Raw genomic sequence first — 21,342 nt, 5'->3', positions numbered from 1 at the left:
TTCTACCTGTACTGAATTCTTGGGTCATGCCCTATCGATCAATCGTAAAAGCCCTAGCATCAGACTTTCCCATCTCTCAATACCGGTTGCCACATTTCTCCTCTTAAAAAGCCCTGGTAAAATGTCATCAACACTGGGAAATGTCCATAATGTCAAGCTTGCATTGTCCTTTTATCATGCTGCCCCTGTTGCACCGTTTTCATTGTCTAGTCTCTGTTCTGCCTTTCTGTCCTTCATTCTGTGTTCGTACATCAATTCCTAGGGCCATACTTTAACTTCACTGTCCCTGGGGATACATCTCATCCCCTCCCTACCCCACAATATTGTGTGTCGCGCTCCTCGTCCTCACCCTGGTGGGGAAACATCCATCACAATGCAACTTTTACGACGCACTACCATTACAACGCAGGATTTACAATGCAAGTCCTTACAATGACTTGCGCTGGAGGGTGCTGTAGGATAAGGAATAGTTTAATTTACTATCCAAAACCTTCCCTACTAACCACGGGGACTGGAGATGGAATAGTAAATTAAACTATTCCATTATCCAGCACCCCCCAACGCAAGTCGTTGTAACGACTTGCATTGTAAAACCTGCGTTGTAAAGGCATGCGTAGTAAAAGCATGCGTTGTGCTGACATACATCCACCCTGGTGGCATGAAGCACCCTATCTTTAATGTCAGACTCTTTCTTTTAAAGTCTATGCCAAGATAATCTTGTCTATAATATGGAAAGTGTGCTCTTCTAAATGTAATTGAACAAGGCTTAAATATCAAAACAGTAATTATGGTTTAAGGTTAAGAGAAATACCAGGCCTCCCAATTTTCATATTGGAGCAAATCAATGTGAATTGACCCAAAGACTCTCTAGAAATTTCGGTCCTTAAATTTAACACTGTCCGCACAGATCAATGTTTGAGGACAGACAACAGCCATATCTTGAAGCCAAAGACCCATTGACAGAAATATTATTCTAGACTGCAAGTGATTTAAACACAAGAAACTATTGTAATTTATGGTGCACCTGGGATGGTCCTAGCAACAGAACAACAGAATATTAGGCATGGCTTTTGGGAGTCGCTTTGGGCCGCGTGTGCAAAGGTACCCCTCTGTACTTCTGCGCATTAGCCTGAAGAGCCATATTACAGTACAGGTGGGCTACCCTGGACAACACTGACCTCAAGCATTGACAAGGAACATGAAGCTGGTGCCAGGTGGGCTATGATCCTCCACCTCAACCTGGTCTCCAAGGACTTCAGAGAGATGGTAGAAAGGCGGGTGACTCGCCACCATCCAACCCGTTTTCTCCCTCCTCTCTTTGGTCTCTATTGACCCAGGAAAGACACCCCTGCTTCTCTCAGATGGTGGCCTCTCCGGGCAACACTACAGGGATTGTTATCTGTACTAAAACGTGGTTCTCATTGAGCCGCAGTCAGCACAGCCCTGGGTTTCTGCTCTCAGTGGGTGGAGAGTGCCGCTTCGGCCAAGGAACTGATGGGTAATGTGCATAAGATGGGGCTGGCCAGGGCACCAGATGGGAGTTTTCTCTTCAGGTTGAGGGTGGGTACATCTGGGTGGATAAGGAGGGTGGAGGCAGGTCTTTTTTTTACTTTGGGTGGGTAGGAGGCAGGGAGAGTACTACTGAAGGGGTGAGTGGAAGGAGGAGAAATATTTGAGTGAATGAGGGAGGAAAGGGACAATTTAGAGAGAATGGCAGAAATTCAGGTTTGTGTTTTTTAAATATGGATGGTGGGAAAATTACCAAAGGTGGGTGAGAGTCGATGGCAGGACACAAGGGGAGAGTCTTACAAAAAACAGTTCAACGTAGCATTGTAACCTACGTTGATGTGCTGTATTGCCCTACGTGGAGAGAGTAGTACAGTGCCATATTGACCAAATATGGCCTGCTGCCACTCCCTGTTCTTGTGCTCTTATAGGCTGCTTAATAAAACATGCACACATCTTTGCACCACACATCTTTGCACCATAGTGCAAAGATGTGTGTGTGTGTGCTGTCTAGCATAGTTTGTATACTAGAATGGTACCCCTTCAGTACACAGTTCTATAACTATATTTTTTTAACATCAGAAAAGATGAGTGAAGTAGGCTCAGGGCTATATTTATGTAAAAGTAACACAAAGCAGCGCAGTGAGCCACCTTTCTGCGCTGCGTTACTGGTAAAAGGCAGGAATGCACTGTATTTATTACAATACTGTGAATTCCTGTCTATTTCCCCTAGAGCTGGCGCACAATGGGCTGGCAAACGCCAATGCTGGCACCCTTGCACCATGGTTCACGGGTGTCTGTGTTGCATGCAGGATTGTTTTTGTGCTGAAAGGGGCACCTTCTAGCACAAAAACAATCCGCTGATGCACAGTCCTCTATCAAAGTGTCCTGTATGCAGCACATATAAATAGAGGAAGCAACGAGTAGAAATGAAGATATGTCTCTTCCTTACGTCTCACCTGGGAAGGCGTAGTAGCAATGCTAAATCTGGGAATGCGTGAAAATTCATGGAAGTTGCGTGGGAACACTCATGCACCGCCCATGTAATGCCTTCCTAGGGCAGACTAACGCAACGTGGCAATTTGGGCAGGATTTCATTACTCCAGATTTATCAAGCCACGCAGGGCCGAGAAAACCGGCCCTGCGTGGACCACTGAGCAGCGGCGGCTCCTCTGCTAAGGCACTTAAGTGCGCATGACGGTTTGGCCGGTCATCTTGGGCCAGCCAAACAGTCCTACACACTTTGCATGTTCCCCACCCAGGCTGTGTTACATAGACCCCGAGCCACGGCCCTCAGACCAATCATGATGCTGATATTACCAGTGTCGTAATTGGCTAGGGGAGTCCGGAAGCCTGTGCGCTTCCATTTCCAGCATCGTCCACGGAAGAAGAACAGAGGAGAGGCGGCGGCTGCCAGGTAAGTGGAATTTTCTTTCTTTTTTTTAAAACACCCCCCTCGCCTGCCCCCCCACCCGCCTCACCATTACTGCTCCATAGCAGCCGCCACTGCCACTGGGGGTTGCGTCGAGCATGCACCACGTTGCATGGTGCAAAAGCGAAGCAGCCACCTTCATAAATATGACCCTCAGACTGATCCACAAAATACCTCAAACAAGTGTGCCTCGCCTTCTGACACTTTGCAATTTAAATTCTGGAAGACTTACAGTTGAGCTTATATCATCATACTTTAAAAAAAAGTCATTTTATTCTCAAGATTAAAAGGAAAGGGTTTTTATTTAAAAAGAGATATCTGAAACTTAATCGGTCAACACGAGTTTCATGACTACAAATTTTACAAAATGTCCTTTCATACGGGTCTTTTGTAAAACAGTGTATTTTTAAATGTCTTCCTTTTGTGAATAATTTATATTCGCGAAACATGCATTGGCTGATGAAATTAATATTGTCTCTGTGAATAAATGCACAATCTTTTCATCTTGGCAATAATGTGATTATTTAAAATATGACCACGTAACTCCAACTATCACTTTTCTAGGATTTTTTAAACATTTTGCACATTGGCTGTACAATGAGGCACACATCCTATATGTGAACTGTAAGACAAAATAACAAGTATTTGCAATGCAATAGGTCTCGCATTACTGATAGTTTGAGGTATTGGCGTTGCAAATAATAATGCAACGCTAATAGCTCATACTTCCAGTAATGCGAGACCTAGTGCATTGCAAATGCTTGGTAGTGAGCCATGAACCAGAATTGTATGTCTCAGTGCGGTACCGCAAGCTGCTCCTAGAGGCCTCTAGTGAGCAAGGCACCAGCACTGCATATCTAGGTGCAATACCGCAAGCTGCTCCTAGAGGTCCCCAGTGAGCAGGGCCCTGCACTGCATTTCTCGGTGCAGTACCACAAGCTGCTCCCAGACGTCCCTAGTGAGCAAGGCATCACCACTGCATGTCTACAAAGTGGGAGATATTGGCATTATACAGACCCCCCAGGATATAGCGGCATGGATTAGCAAATTTAGCGGCACAAAAATGGAAATTTAGCGGCACAAATATGGAAATTTAGCGGCAATTTTGCGGCATTTTATGTGGCCATTTTTCCTACAACAAACACAGATATCTTAGTATTTTTAGTTATTTAACAACATGAAGCTATGTATATTTGGTTTCTTTACAATGTAGACACTTTGGGGCAGATTTACAAGCCCCTTGCGCTGCTTTTACGCCGCCGTTGCGTCACTTTTGTGACGCAGCGGCGGCGCAAAAGATGCACCATGGTGCGGGGTATTTACAACGTGACGCCGGAGAGTACGGCCAGGGTGCGGAAAGTACGGCCCATGTGCGCAGATTCCGGCCCACCTGCGGATGTAAAGATACGACTCGCAAACGATCTTTGTAAATACTAAAAGTCATAAAGTTAGACCTTTTGTCTAAGATTACCTTTGGGAATCGGCCCATAAGTTTCTCATTGCTTAGATGGGTGTAATTTCTGATATTTATGTTTCCCTCGTCTTCATTGCTTGATTTGCTTGTGAGAAAGTGTCAATCATAATCGTTGAAATGTAACTCATAGTCACACTGAAGGTATGAAAATGTGACACATAGCAATCTGAAGCCTTGACAGTTATGCTGTTTTATTTGCGAATAGAGGCCACTATTATTTTGGCTCCAGCGCGTACTTTTTGTTCCAGAGGACACTGCTTGTTGGTGGTGCAGCAGATCGCAGAGTGTTGTCACGAAGGGAACGGTGGAAAACCACTCGAGAAAGTTTTAAATATTTTTGTTTGAGAAAATTCAACAAAAACAAGTGAATCCCAAAAGAAATAGCTGCTCCTCAACAAAAGCGTAAAGATGAGATCGTTATTCTTTACCATTCAATGCTTGGTTTTAACATTAAATGCACCGCACAATTAATTGTTTAACAGAGAGGCTTTTAATTGGGCACCTGCAAAGAGAGGCACTGTGGCATAACAGACAGTACATCACTACTCAAGGCTCAAGAGGCGCTAAAAGGGTTTGTTTATTGAGTAGTTTACACAACGCCCCCGCCCCCTCGAGATCTCCCCCTCCACTGATTTATAACCTTGTGATAAGAATGCCGTTTGATGTTTGATTAATCTCTCTGAAACCTTGTAACGAGAAACATAACAGCCCTGTATATATTTCTCCTAAAACCATCAGGGAGTTAGCGGGTATTATATGTGCCTCGGAGATCAGCACCTCTCACCCTTTGTGAACATCACGAAGAAAGGAAGGAAGGCCTGTCGAAAGAGCCAGCACCTGGCCATCAGTGCAGGGAGATAAGAGCAGGCGCCCTTAGCTCGAGCCATCAGTGCAGAAACAGCAGGCGGCCTTAGCTGGAGCCATCAGTGCAGAAACAGCAGGCGGCCTTAGCTTTGACCAATATGCAAACCAGCAGGCGGTGGTGACGGCTAATCAGCAGGCGGTGGTAACGGCTAACCAGCAGGCGGTGGTGACGGCCAGGCGATCACTTAAAGACCCCCCAGGATACCAGGATATAGCGGCTTTTGTAAAAATGCCGCGATTTTTAGAAAAATGCCGATTTCGCGGGCATTTTTGTCAAAATCGCGGCATTTTTTCAAAATTGCCGATTTCGCGGCAAATCGCGAAATCGCGAAATCGCGATATCCTGGAGGGTCTGATTATAAATGGCAATGTTTTTTACCTAACCATAATGCAGGGTGCAGTACCATTTGTGACCAAAAGGGGATCTCTTTTGGTCACATATGGTACTGCACCATGCAGAAGATATGGTAAATCCACCCTAATCGTAATGCATTGCATGCAAGACAGTACTATGAGTACTTTCAAATAGCTATGTCCATATATACAATTAGTTGCTTTACTGTGACAAAAGCTTTATTACATTAATTTCTGATTAGGTTGTACTCTTTGAAGAGCTGATGAAGGGAAATTTATAGACGGTCTCATTTAAATGTGAGATGTTCTAGTGAGTGAAGTAACCACTGCCAGCCTAGCTTAGGACGAAGTGTGTGTCCTGTCTGAAGCCTTTTAAGAAAATAGTGCCTTAAGCTGTAATGAAAACCTAGGGAGTAACAACACATGAAATAGGGGGTGTCCTCATGGGAGGTTACAAGAAGAGACAAGGCGTTACTAAGGAGGGACTACTGAGCCTATTGACAAATGAAACGCCACCATTTACAAAGGACAGGGACAGGAGCCAATTGAAAAGACGGGCAGAGCTTTATGCCCATATCCTGAATTCAGCATGTCTCGAAGACACAGCACAATCACTGCCTAGGCGAGACCTAAAAACATTTGTCAGACTTTGTGCCTCCCTCAAGGAGGCATTTTTCTCTTTTACTCAAAACCAGGTCTGGCATTTTAAGTTATTCCAGCCTTAAAACTATGGATGGTAGCACTGGAATGCAAGCACCTCCCAAGAAACCCCGCCTTGATGGAAAGCAGTTTATAGTGCTACTTGCACTATCTTAATGGCACTTTTCCAAATATCAACACCATATCAAGAATGTGCGCCATTTTGCATGACTTTGCGACTGTACAAAGTCTTGATAAATGTGTCTACAAAAATGTATAGTTTTTACAGTCGGGGTAGAGGGGCACCTCATCCCCTGTGCTGCTCAAATCGGTGCTCCAAAAGACTTCCATAGACAACTCAAACTTTGCTCTAGTTGTCTATATGAGATCCCTTGAATATCCTTGGTGGAAAACAAGGATGTTATTGATGGTTACCCATCTATAATTCTTCATACGAGTGGAAGCCTGCAATCCTTGTGGGAAAAATACCTGTCTCTAATTTTTTAGAACAATCTGGTTGGGACATGCCTTGTCACCTGTAATAAGTGATGTAACTCAGTGGCGGCTGGTGACATTTGAAAGTGGTGAGGCGTAGCGCGCGTGCCCGAACAAACCCCCCCACACCCCACACCCCCCACCCCCATCCGAAAAAATGGAAAATCGAGTGGGCATATGGAGCATTTTCAAGCAATAATAAACAACTTGTTAGGTTGCTGGTGCTAAGAACTGTGAGATGCAGGAGCGAGCTACAAACCTACGGAGTTACTTAAACAAAATGAGAAGTGCTCAAACTTTTAAAAGAACAGGTCAATGCATTGATAAATCGAGCTGGACAGACATTTTTGATATCCTACACAATCCGATCAAGCAAAAATATTTCTTTATAAAATAACTGACTAGTATCACAGAGCCACCCACACAGAGATTAAAAATGACATGAGTTTGACTTGCCGTCCAATTTTATGCATTACGTCTTAAACTAACCCTTGCATAAAGTAATTTACATATTTTTTATCCAGGTCATAATAAAACAAATGCACATAAATACATAATTTGCACAACACTTCATGCCAACCCCTCCCTCCCTAATACTTTCAATTCCTACCACAGCACTGTAACCAGGAAGAAAGTACATATAAAAAACAATTGCATTTATTTCCACCCAATAGTCATTCATGATGTTGTATTCCATGCTTTAAAAGTGCGTTAATTCACTCTTAACATACATTCACATAAAATGTGCCGATCAACCCTTTCATCACTTCACTATTAATATAAAAAAATCCAGACCAATCAACTCCCACTAGGCTAACACAGAAAATGTAAACTTACCTGACCCCAGGGTCGTGCCTTCCCTGCCTCAGGACCCACCTCAGTTGAAGAAGGTGCCATTCAATACAAGAAACAAAAGAAACAAACCTGCTCTGTGTGGCGCTCTCCCATGAAACAGAGCGTGCCATATTTTAAAGCTGCTCCGACAGGGCCTATCCAGGAACATAAATAACGTCTGCTCTGTCTTAGTGGTGCCAAAAATACAGCTCTTGAAATGCCGGCTTGCTTCCACTTTTGACATTGTCCATGTATAGCTTTAGGACTGCCGATTCTTTTTAGGGCTCGGCCTACGGACCACGAAGTGGGGCGGAGCTTCGAGCTCCTAATGCTAAAGAAGAAAGAAAGGATCTCTAGGGCTCTGAACAGACACATTCCTTAGTGTATTATGTCATCTGCCTAGTGATTCGTCTTCGCTGTGCTGTCTATGTAGTAGCCTTGACGTGATAGGCTGTATTTACTTTTCGTCCGTCATTGATGTTAGTTTCATGGCATATTCTGTGCGCGAACGAGCACACAGAGTGATTAATCTTAATTAGGAGCTGTCAGAGCGCCCGTGTAATGCAATCCAGATGGTGCGAGCGCGTTCACCTCTCTTCCCGCGCCACAATTCCCCTAGGCTCTGCGCTGATCGGCTGAGCACTGCACGCCGTCGTTAGGTGCGCGATCGCCGTCGTTTTACGTTTGGAAGGTGAGTGCCATGCTCTCTGCCCCCCCCCCCCGCCCCGTCCCTGGGTTAAGCCCAGGTTGTACAGGGCCCGTGGTTGTATATCACCGGGGGTGGGGGGTGGGGGGTGGACGTGGCCAGGCTGCGGTCTCACCGCATCGGGTAGGTGGGCGTAAGCACTGATACTGATACTGCAGCGATGCTTAACGCGTGGTGTGCTAGGTTTCCCCGCGTTTCAGAGGAACGAGTTCACCGCCGTCGACGGCAGCGCGGCGAGCGGTCTAAATAGCGGAGTGAAGCTTCAGTCTATCCGAGGGTGAGTGTGTGCCCTCACTGGCTGCTAGTATGTTTTTGCACTGTCTGCCCGCCATTGCCCCGCATTATGGACTGCTCGTCCAAAGGGACCCCGTGCAGGGACGCATTGGTACAGTCGTCCTGCCATTTACCGAAGGAGGTGGACAGCACACTCCAGGGTAGCTGTGTTTACCGCCTTGTAGGGAGCGTGTCTGAGTGGTTAAGTCGCAGATTTAAACCGAGGGTCGATTGCTATGATACTGCACAAAAAATTAAGACACTCCCACCCACAGCCGAGGAAAAGTTCACACAAACTTCATTGGTATTCTGATGACCCAGTTGTCCCTATTTAATTTCATCAGTTCCTAGTGATTCAAAGTTTGGATTTCGTTTCTATTCTTTGTTCATACATTGTTTAGTGTAAATCAGGGTGTCCTAAACTGATATGTTTTCTTGGCTACCATTGCAAGGACCGATTTCATCTTGTTTCTTGAAATGCCTAACATGCAGTGCTGTGTTTTACTGAGTGGCGCGGTGCTGTGTATATTGAAATGCAGTGTGCAGGCCTGTGCTCCACTGAGACACAGAGCGCGGTGTTATACTGAAATGCAGCGACAGCTCTGAGGTGTACTGCGATGCCCAGTGTTAAGCGATGTGCTCTTCTGAAATGCACAGCGTGGTGTTATATTGAAATGCAGTTTTCAGCGCTGTGCTCTGCTGAAATGCACAGCTCTGTGTTATATCCGGATACAGGTTCAGCGTTGTGCCCTACTAAGACACGCAGTGCGTTGTTATACCCAAATGCAGTGTTCAGCGCTGTGCGGTACTGAGATGCACAGTGCTGTGTTTTGTCGAAGGCACAGTGTGCACGCAGCGCTGTGCTCCAATGAGTCCCACAACGCTGGGTTAGATCGAGATTCACAGTGTGCAGCAATGCACAGTGTGCTCTACGGAGAGGCACAGTGCCTTTTGTATTGAATTGCACAGTGCCTTTTGTATTGAATTGCACAGTGCCTTTTGTATTGAAATGCACAGTGGGCAGCGCTGTGCGGTACGGATACGCACAGTGCCCTTTTTTATATTGAAATGCACAGTGTTCAGCGCAGTTTGAGCTTTTCCTACACAATACGGAACTCCCACCCGCCTTTCACAATTCCAATCCCAAACACAAGTGCACAAGTTCTTGCTGCTGAATTTTGAAAAGGCACGTGAAGTGGGAATCAGAGTGCAGAATCAGAGTGCAGTTTGAGAGTGCAGTTTGAGAGTGCAGTTTGAGAGTGCAGTTTGAGAGTGCAGAGTGCGAGTGCAGTTTGAGAGTGCAGATTGAGAGTGCAGAGTGCAGATTGAGAGTTGAGAGTGCACGTTGAGAGTGCACATTGAAAGTTGAGAGTGCAGTTTGAGAGTTGAGAGTGCAGTTTGAGAGTTGAGAGTGCAGAGTGCGAGTTCAGTTTGAGAGTGCAGATTGAGAGTGCAGAGTGCAGATTGAGAGTTGAGAGTGCACGTTGAGAGTGCACATTGAGAGTTGAGAGTGCAGTTTGAGAGTTGAGAGTGCAGTTTGAGAGTTAAGAGTGCAGAGTGCGAGTGCAGTTTGAGAGTGCAGATTGAGAGTGCAGAGTGCAGTTTGAGAGTTGAGAGTGCACGTTGAGAGTGCACATTGAGAGTTGAGAGTGCAGTTTGAGAGTTGAGAGTGCATTTTGAGAGTTGAGAGTGCAGTTTGAGAGTTGAGAGTGCAGTTTGAGAGTTGAGAGTGCAGTTTGAGAGTTGAGAGTGCAGTTTCAGAGTTGAGAGTGCAGTTTCAGAGTGCAGTTTGAGAGTTGTGAGTGCAGTTTCAGAGTTGAGAGTGCAGTTTTAGAGTGCAGTTTGAGAGTGCAGTTTGAGAGTGCAGAGTGCAGATTGAGAGTGCAGAGTGCAGTTTGAGAGTGCAGAGTGCAGTTTGAGAGTTGAGAGTGCAGATTGAGAGTGCAGATTGAGAGTGCAGATTGAGAGTGCAGATTGAGAGTGCAGTTTGAGAGTGCAGTTTGAGAGTGCAGATTGAGAGTGCAGTTTGAGAGTGCAGTTTGAGAGTGCAGATTGAGAGTGCAGATTGAGAGTGCAGATTGAGAGTGCTGATTGAGAGTGCAGTTTGAGAGTGCAGTTTGAGAGTGCAGTTTGAGAGTGCAGTTTGAGAGTCCAGTTTGAGAGTGCAGATTGAGAGTGCAGATTGAGAGTGCAGTTTGAGAGTGCAGATTGAGAGTGCAGATTGAGAGTGCAGTTTGAGAGTGCAGAGTGGCAGTGAGTGCAGACTGAGTGCAGAGTGACAGTGAGTGCAGACTGAGTGCAGAGTGACAGTGAGTGCAGAGTGACAGTGAGTGCAGAGTGACAGTGAGTGCAGAGTGAATGCAGAGTGAGTGCAGAGTGAGTGCAGAGTGAGTGCAGAGTGAGTGCAGAGTGAGTGCGTGCAGAGTGGCAGTGCGTGCAGAGTGGCAGTGCGTGCAGAGTGGCAGTGCGTGCAGAGTGGCAGTGCGTGCAGAGTGGCAGTGCGTGCAGAGTGACTGTAGAAAGAGTGTGTCAGGGTGCACATTGTGTGAGTGTGCAGAATGAGTGTGCAGGGTAAACAGTGTGTGACTATGCAGGGTGACATTGGGAGTGTGCGGGTGAGCAGTGTGTGAATGTGTAGGGGCAGTGTGTGAGTGTGCAGAAAACACCACACACACATACACCACACACACATAACGCACACACAAACCACACACCTCAGTCTCTCAACACCACACACTTGTCACCACTCAACACAACACACTCACCACCACACTCACTCCCCAGGCTCACCCCCACAGACTCACCACCACACACTCACCAGCACACAGAAAACAACACACACAACAACACACCCCCAGCCGTCAATGAATGCTTTCACCATGCACAAACACCAACAACCATCATCCATCTGTGCACGCTTTTACCAAGCACACACCCACCAGCCGTCAGTGCACCCTTCCACCAGGCACACACACCTCCAGCCGGCAGTGCACTTTTCCACCAAGCAATCGCAGTATGGTACACTTTACTTTTAAACATATTCTTATAAAGCACAGCATGCCACCATTGGTAAAATTACAATTCAACCAACATACTTCCACTACACACCACATGCACACACTCCATAACACATGGCAAAAACACATTGGCATTTACAATGCCATTAGCTCAAACTCAAATAAATCCGAGCCCGATTGCATTTCTAATGCTTGTTTAGAAACATGCTGCAAGCAGACAGCAGCCACATGATGGGCCAGAGATACTCTTCAGATCGCAAACGCTTTTTTTTTTAAACACTGCACATCTACACTTGTCTTTCCAAGGACGCTCCTCAAGCTGTTTTCAAGTGCCTTTGCAGCGTGCCCGATGCGAACCATAAAGCGCTGTACTGCCTTCACCAGGTCGCCCCAGCCGAACCCAACCTGCTATAAACCGAGTGCTAAATGGCAAAATATTAACAGTCCGTAACATCATTAGCAAATACTATGTGTCAGCAGTAAAGTTAAACATAGAGCTAAACACTCGCAGCCGACATCTGCTGTGTACCCCGTCCCATGTCAGTGAGGCCAGTGACTGAAGGTAGTAGCCCCCTCCTCCGATCAGCAACAAGGCTGGCTCTCCTGACCACGCAACGAGCAGGCACCCGAGGTCCTGTTTGCGCCCTTCAGGTCCGTTCAGCCACGAGTCCGACGTCACTCTCTCAGCCATACTGATGCAGTGACGTGACACTGCTCCAGCAGCGCGAGGATTGGCTGTGGAGCAGCGTAACTCCCTGCCCCATTCGGAGACCGGGGGCTGCGGCATGAGGCAACCCTCGGTCTCCCAAGGGGGAGGCTACTGCGCATGTTCGGGCTGGTCAGAAAAATGACCAGCCCGAAAGCAAACATGCGCGCCAGTTACCAGTTACCCGATCAGATACAGCCCCACCCCCATTTTCCCCTATTGCGGCCGGTGAAGTTTCTGATGGCGGTGCGCATTGGTTGGTGGGGCAACGCACGAACGCCCCAATGGACGCACCGCCACTGATGTAACTACCCAACTGTAATGACTCATTACGCTTGAGCTCTGACATCAAAATGCCTGCTGCCAGAGCCAGCCAGCTGTTTTGAAAGCAGGTTAATGAGCAGAAAAAAGAATTGCTGTTTAAGAATGAAAACAAGAATTAGCTTGTCGGCTCTTCTATTCTGTTTCCCTGCAATGAGCAGCCACTCATAGAAAGCACTATGCTTCAACTGCTCATTATATTTTTTGCAACAATGTACTGGCTTCATACAGGTGTGTTTAATTTTGCGCTTGAGATACTGAATTGATTCACAATGTCTCTTCTATTTATATACGAGCAAGAGACCGAGGATTTAGGCAGGGCCGGACTGGCAGTAGTGGGCACTGGGCATTTCCCTGGTGGGGGACGGTTTTACACTGGTGGGGGCTGTTTTTTGTTACACGACGCTGGTTTTGCAGAAGTGCTGCAAAATCGGTCCCTTGTAACAGCGCACCTGCAATACAACAGCAGTGTTCCCGCCAGGCATCCCCCCCACCCCCAGCCGGTCGGACGGTATTTCCAGCGCTTGTTTGCGATCCCAGTCCAGTTCTGGATTTAGACATTTTACCGGTGTTAGACGGGGACCCAGAGGGTCGGCCGAATACTGGGGGAGAGGCCTCCGATGAGGGCCGTCTCCGGCGATCGTACAGACAAGTCACTTCCCTCCCCACAGATAGACACCACACAAGGATGAGATCAACACTCTTTATATAGGGTTCTTGCGGCAAGGTTATCAGCGCTACAGGAGATTCAGGACTCGAGGGTCCTCTCAATTCTAGTCTCTGTAGGGAAAGGGGTAGCGGGACAGTCTTGGTACCGGGTCGGTACAGAGGGTGGTAAGAGAGAAGCTCACAATCCTCGAGCTTAGGAGTCTGCAAGGTTGGGCCGCGGCAGCGCCAGCCGGCTAAGATGAAGGTCGACAACGAAGGGGCCGCGGCAGCGCCAGCAGGCCAAGGTGATGGTTCAAGTACAGAGGGCCGCGGCAGCGCCAGCAGGCTAAGGCGGTGGTTCGATGGGCAGAGGGCCGCGGCAGCGCCAGCAGGCCAAGGTGGTAGTCCACGTTGCAGAGGGCCGCGGCAGCGCCAGCAGGCCAAGGTGGTAGTTCACGTTGCAGAGGGCCGCGGCAGCGCCAGCAGGCCAAGATGATGGTTTCACGAGGGTGGGCCGCGGCAGCGCCAGCAGGCCAAGACGAAGTGTTCACAGGGCAGGGCTGCGGCAGCGCCAGCAGTCCGTCAAGGATGAGTTCTTCTCGGTGTCTCTCGACTCCAGGATACAACTGCCCTCCTGGTCTGGGGCTTCCCCAGTTATAGGTCTGGTTCCCTTTGATGTCCGGACCCTCGCGCCTTGAGGTCGGGAGGTCCGGAATGAGGGGGTCCCGACACCCAGCAGGGGGTTGGAGCCAGCGCCCAGGGAGGCCGGGGGTGATCGACACCCGGCGGAGGAGAGCCGTTGACGCCTTCTTCCTTCATTGACCTGCCAAGTGGTCTCTTTACCTCCTGCGTGGAGGTTGGTGCCGCGATGTCGGGGCCGGGCCAGGCCCAGGGTTGGGGTCGAGTCGAGGCCATGCGGCCTCGTGCTGTAGTGTCCAAAGATGGCGGCTGGGCCGGGGCCATGGTGCTGACGGGGAACAGGGCCAGCCGGTACGGGAGGGTTCAGGAGCTGGCGTCCCGTTGTGGACGGGTTGTGGGTTGCCTCGGGGGGATGCCGGGGTGGCTCTTGCTGGGGATTCAGGGAGAGCCGGGGTCCGGGCCCCGTTGTGCGGAGGGGGGACGGCCCAGCCACGCGGCCTGTCCAACATGCGTCCCCCCCAGCTGAAGGCAGGGAGAGTCAGCCATCCTCTTGGGGGCTCTCCTCGCCGAGGCGGAAAAAGCGTGACAGGCCGTCTGCGTTGGCGTGGTCCTGGCCTGGACGATGCTCCCCAGTGAAGTCCATCCCCTGTAGGGAGATGGACCAGCGCAACAGTTTCGGGTTCTCCCCCCGCATCTGCATCAGCCATTGCAGGGGTCGGTGGTCTGTCTGCACCTGAAAGGGGGTGCCGAAGAGGTAGGGCCGGAGCTTCTTGAGGGCCCATACTACGGCGAAGGCCTCCCTCTCGATGGTGCTCCAGCGCTGTTCCCGGGCCAGCAGGCGTCGGCTGATGAATGCCACTGGCTGATCGACTCCCTCGGTGTTGAGTTGGGAGAGGACGGCCCCCACGCCATGATCGGAGGCGTCCGTCTGCACGATGAATTCCCGGCCGTAGTCGGGAGCCTGGAGCACGGGGGCAGTGCACATGGCGGCCTTCAGCTTCTCGAAGGCCGATTGGCAGTCCGGAGTCCAGTTGATCGTTTTGGGGCTCTACTTGGATGTGAGCTCCGTGAGGGGCCCCACGATGCTGGAGGGGGGCCACCAGACCGCTTCCCCCCTGGTGTCCTAGGTAGGTCACGGACCCTTGGCCCACCTGACATTTGCTGGCCTTGAGGGTGAGCCCGGCCTGCGGGAGGGCGTGTAGAACTTTCCACAGGTGGCGGAGGTGGTCGGTCCAGTGGTGACTGTACACAGCGATGTCGTCCAGGTAGGCGGCGCTGAATCCTTCGAGGCCCGCCAGTACCTGGTTCACGAGTCGTTGAAATGTTGCCGGAGCGTTTTTCATGCCGAATGGCATCACCCTGAAGTGGTAGTGACCATCCGGGGTAGAGAAGGCGGATCGTTTTTGGGCCCTGGGGGTGAGGCCGATTTGCCAGTAGCCCGCTGTTAAATCGAAGATGCTCAGGTAGCGGGCGGCCCCCATACGGTCAATTAGCTCATCTGCCCGGGGGATAGGGTGAGCATCGGTCCTGGTAACGGCATTCAGTCCCCGGTAGTCCACAAAGAACCGGAGCTCAGGGGCAACGCCCGGGGCGGCAGCCTTGGGGACCAGGACGACGGGGCTGGCCCAGGGGCTGTCCGAGGGTTCGATCACTCCCAGTGTTAGCATCTTGGACACCTCGGTCTGGATGCAGGCGCGCACCCGATCTGGTACGCGGTACGCCCTGTGGCGAATAGGGGGGCTGTCCCCGGTGTCCAAATCGTGAAGGCACCAGGGGGTGACCCCAGGGGTGAGAGAGAACAAGGATGCGAATCGTGTCAGGAGAGCTTGACAGTCTTGACGTTGCTCCGGGGCCAAGGCCTCGGAGAGTCTGACCCCTTCCACGGAGCCATCCTGCTCGAGGGTCCTCAGCAGGTCCGGAAGGGGCTCGGAGTCTTCTTCCGTCCCATTATCGGTAGCCATCAGGAGGCTGAGTTCTGAACGTACAAAATGGGGCTTGAGTCTGTTGGCGTAGAGGACCCGTAGGGGGTTCCGGGAAGTTTCCATGTCGATTAAGTAGGTGACGGGCCCCTTGCGTTCGATCACCTTGAAGGGCCCGGACCATTTGTCCTGTAGAGCACAGGGTTCAACCGGGGACATCACCCAGACCTGCTGTCCCGGCTCGAACTCGAGGGAGGAGGCGTGCTGGTCATACCATTTCTTCATGTCTTCCTGACTGGCTTCAAGGTTGACTTTGGCGATCTCCCTGAATCGCCGGGTCTGGTTGCGAAGGGCCAAGAGATACTTGTATATGTCAGGGGGAGTTTTCTGGGGGGGCCTCTCCCAACCTTCTTTGACTAGGCTGAGGGGACCCCGGACGGGGTGTCCGTACAGGAGTTCAAATGGGCTGAAGCCTAGGGATTTTTGAGGGACCTCTCGGTAGGCGAACAGGAGGCACGGGAGTAGCACGTCCCACTGGCGACGGAGGGGCTCTTCTAGGCCCATGATCATTCCTTTGAGAGTGCGGTTAAACCGCTCGACCAATCCATTTCCTTGTGGGTGATAGGGGGTCGTGAATTTGTAGGTGACCCCGCACTGTTGCCAGAGAGACTTCATGTATTTCGAGATGAAGTTCGTGCCCCTGTCGCTGACGACCTCCCGGGGAAAGCCCACCCGGGAGAAGATCCCCATCAGGGCTCGGCCTACCACAGGCGCCGTCACGGTTCGAAGAGGGATAGCCTCGGGATAGCGGGTGGCGTGGTCCACCAGGACCAGGATGAACCGGTGTCCTTGGGCGGTTCGGGGGTCCAGGGGCCCCACAATGTCTATTCCCACCCGTTCGAACGGGGTGGTGACGACGGGAAAAGGCTGCAAGGGTGCTTTGGTTTTTCGGCCACTTTTTCCGCTGGCCTGGCAGGTGGGGCAGGCCCTGCAGTGGTTGGTGACATCTTTTCGCATTCGGGGCCAGTAAAAGTGGGTCACCAGGCGGTCGTACGTTTTGTCCTGTCCCAGGTGTCCGGCAAGGGGTATATCGTGGGCTAAGTTCAAGAGGAAATCTCTGAAGCGGAGGGGCACCACCAGCACCTGACTGGCCCCCAGTTCTGCAATCCTTTGCTCACTGTAGAGCAGGTCATTGTCCCAGTAGATCCAGTGGGCCCCCGAGGTGTCCCCTGCGCTCTGGGCAAGGGTTTGCTGCCGGAGTCCCTCGAGGGAGGGACAGGTTCTTTGTTCTTGTTGGAATTGTTCCTGGGTGGGGCCCCCCTCTTGACGCCACTGGGCCAGGTCGGGGAGGTCCGGGAGCTGACCGGGTCCTTCTTCGGTTTGGGCCGGGAGACTTGCTTCTGGGGTGGCCTCCTCCGGGACAATCGCGGGAGGAGGCTCCGGCCACTCGGGTTCTTCTGGACTGGGGACAACACGGGCGGTCATGGACCGGGTCGTAGCACAGACCCATTCGGGGAGGCCCAGCATCCCCAGGTGCTCTCTCCGTTCGACTGCTGCCCAGGGAGAACTTTCGAGATCGTTCCCCAGGAGGCAATCCACGGGGGCATCATCGCGGACAGTTACTTTCAGCATCCCTGATACTCCTCCCCATTCGAAGGGGACGTAGGCCATTTGACATAGACTTTCTGAGTTGTCGGCCGACCGGACAGGGCAAAGAATGTTCGGCAAGATCTGGTCCGGGGCCACCAGATGACAGCGGACCGCGGTCACACTGGCCCCGGTGTCGCGGAGGGCTTCCGCCCGGCGGCCATTAATGTTGACCCACTGGCTGTACTTCTGCGTGTTGGCGGGAAGGGGGGCCCGAGGGATCAGGTCTCGCTCCCCTAAGCAAACCAGGGACATGGCGGCCGGTTCCCACTCAGGCTGGTCGTTTTCGTGCTCTTCCTGGTCTTCTGGGTGCTGCTCTTCCCCCAGGGCTGCAGCAGCGACCTGGCGGGGTAAAGGGTTCGGGTTCTTTGGGCAATTGGGATCATTTGCGTAGTGGCCGGGTCGCTGGCATCGGTGGCAAGTGATGTTGGCTCGGAAGCCGGGTCGCATCGGGGGGTTTCCCCTGCCGGCCGGGGGCGGGGTGTTGCTGGCGGGAGTCACCGGGCCGGTGTCCCTACCCCGGCCCTGGCCTCCTCCTCCACGGGGGCGATGGGGCCCTTGGGCAGTTCTGTGCGCTTCGCTGGGTCCGTTTCGGCCAACTCGGGTGCTTTCCCATCGGTCAGCTTCGGCGGCGAGTTGCCGAGGTTCCGTTAGTTTACTGTCCAGGAGGTGCTGCCTGAGTTCGATGAAGCAGTTGTTAGAAAGGTGCTCCCACACAACAAGGTCAAAGAGCTGTTCGTAGGTGGTCACGTTGCTGCCCTTGATCCACCCCTCGAAGGCCCGGCTAAAGAACTTCACGTATTCCACCCAAGTTGTACCCGGGATCCGTTTGCAGTCGCGGAACCGCTGGCGGTACATCTCGGGTGTGAGTCCGTATCGAGTGAGGAGGGCGGCCTTCATGTGGTCGTAGGATGTCATCATTGTTCCGGGAGTTGCAGCAGGGCGTCTCGCCCTTCGTTGACAAACCTCCCCCATAACCCGGCTCCCCAGTCGCTTCGGGGAATCCGGTGGGAGGTCATGGCTACTTCGTACGCTTTGAACCATTGCTGGATGTCATCGTTCTTGTAGTACTCTCTGACGACATCTTTGGGTATGTAGACCTTGGGGTCTGTAGGGGCAGGAGTGTTCGTGCGCTCGGGGACCCCGAGTTCCTTGTTCTGCTTCCGAATCTCTAGTTCTTTGAGGTTGCGCTCATGTTTGTAGGTTAGCTTCTTCTCTTCTAGCTCTCTCTGCCTTTGTTTCTCTTCTCGCTCCTCTCGGAGCCGTAAGTGTTCCAACGTTATTTTTTGTTCCGCCAATTTGAGCTCTCCATCTAAGCGAAGTCGTGCCAGTTCTAATTCATGGAGCCTGCTTTTTTCCCATTCCCGGACCTCTTCTGGGGAGAGACCCGATCTTCTTTCTTCTGTCGGTGTGGGGCTTGTTTCGGGTGTCTCGTGGCTTTGTGTTTGGGGTACGGTCGTACCCGTCTCCGCCCAAGAGCTTATATTTATATTGTGCTTCCCTTGTGGCAGTAGTATCGCGTGGCATTTTATTAGTGGCCTGTTTAGGGCTTTAAATGCTCTAGAATTCACAGAAGTCCCTCAAACAACCTTATGCTGGAGAATCACTAATGCACTGCTCCTGCCTGCCACAGTAACACTATGGGAGGTAAGGAGCTACTATATTTCAAAATACAATATTCTAATTGGAAACAGTAACACCAAAATACACTTTAGGTACAAGTGGAAACAAAAGCACATAACTAGAACGTCATCAGAGCACTGAATATACCATACACAAAGAAAATATGAATTAAAAATGTATCACATTTTATTCAGTAAAAACAGGATATAGCCATATACATTTAAAATAACACAAGTGTACAATTCATACAAGGAAACCAAAAAAAGTCGACGCAGCGTTTCGGTGCTTATATTGAAGATATGACACCTTCTTCAGGACGGTTTCTTCTCTAGTTCTAGGGAACTAGTATTAGTACTTCATAAACCAACAGTCGTTTAATCAATTACGCTGTGATCAGGTCCCGATGTGGGTCAATATGTATAATCCCTTTATGGGCAATTAGTCTTGGATATTCTGGAAGCGGTATTTATGGAATTCACCTCCCTTGTGAATTATACAAACATGATGGTTTGCAGTCTAGCACTTAAGATTTCTCAGAGCCGTGCTTAAAGATTCTTTATCAAATTGGGGACCTCGTCGGTATCCAAGGTTCAACTTTTGTTTCTCATTACAATGGGAGACCCGTTCGTATATCCCAGGTCTTTGGTCGTTGGATGTGTCCACCCTGGGGTATGACGTCCGCACGCTTCCAAGAATCGGGAAGTTGAACCTTGGATACCGACGAGTTTCCAATTAGAATATTGTATTTTGAAATATAGTAGCTCCTTACCTCCCATAGTGTTACTGTGGCAGGCAGGAGTAGTGCATTAGTGATTCTCCAACATAAGGTTGTTTGAGGGACTTCTGTCAATTTTTTTTGATTATGCACCCTGTCCCCTATTGGATTTGAGGGTATCTCCGTATATATTTATAGTTTAAATGCTCTAGTACATTCTGAACTAAACCATGGATGCATGGGTCACTCTTTGAGGGGTTTATTCGATACGAGCCTGCAGGATATAATTTCACAGATCTTCATAAAACAGTCTCGAATATTGGGCGCGTCCTCCACTGTGGAGAGACAATTGGTGATCTTGTTAGAAGCTTCCACCACCAAGGTGTTAAAAAGGTTATGTGGATCTATTGAGCCCCATTTTAAACGAATCCCCTTATTTAGGTATAGTTAACTGCGGGCAAGAACTTACCATGTGTGTCATAACAAGAGGAGGCACAAAGGCTTACTATAATAAGGTTACGGTCGCAGTGGGGGAGTGAGCATACCTCATAATGGATAAGGTTGCATGCCAGGTCCCCTAGAAATAGGAAATAGGAACAAAATCAATAGTATTTCCCCTTCCTACAAAAGTGGGTGCTTTTTCTTTCACCATCGCCCAAATGTATGAAGAAAAAATTAGATTGTACAATAAAATCAGATGATTAAGAGCTTCACTATACTTTGAGTGTGCAAAATGCCAAGTGTTGTCCCCATCAACATTGCAAAACTACATATACGGTCACATTTGTACAGACATTTGGAAATATTGAAATCGCCCGCCCAAATCAGTGGTCTGTTTTTTCTTTCTTTGCTTAACATCTGAGACTGACCTTCCCAGCTCTCAATGATGCCTGTGGGGTGTGCCGAAAAAGTTCAAATACAAATGTATTAAAAGGATATTAAGCTGCTTTGGTATATAAAGATGCAGTATTTCTTAGCAAGGCTCCGAGACTAGGATATTTACCTTCTAATTTTTAATACAGCATTCTATAAAAATAGCTACCACCGTTCCCTCTTCTTGCAATAGACGGAGTTGCCCCAGAGCAATAGGATATAAACCCATTAATGGCAACTGAATCAAAAGGCCAAGTCTCCTGGCAACATAAAATATCACATTTTCCAACAAAATATAGCCAGTCCTCATCTTGGAGTTTGTTTCGAAAAACTGCTATATTCCATGACAGAAACTGCATGCAATGGCTGTTGGCATTGATACTTCATTGGTACATACTTGCCCCAGAATCCCGGGCTCCAATCACACCACCCTAGCCCTCTGGATTTTTGTAACAATCCCACAATTATTACAAATGAGACCTGCAAAGTTGGAGACAATAAAAGTGACCCTCTCTTTACTGTCTCAGTGCTGCTGCTGAGAAGTAAAAGGAGGGTGAGCAACAGGCTAGCAGGCAGCAGATGTGTTAACGCCCTCTGCCACCTGCCTTTGAAATGCACAGAACCCCCTCCTGTGTAATTAGCTTGAGCCTGTTCCTG

Source organism: Lissotriton helveticus, chromosome 12, assembly GCF_964261635.1.
Source record: "Lissotriton helveticus chromosome 12, aLisHel1.1, whole genome shotgun sequence".
In the NCBI taxonomy this organism is placed as follows: Eukaryota; Metazoa; Chordata; class Amphibia; order Caudata; family Salamandridae; genus Lissotriton; species Lissotriton helveticus.
The sequence above is the reverse complement of the archived record's forward strand: the minus strand, read 5'-3'. Positions refer to the sequence as shown.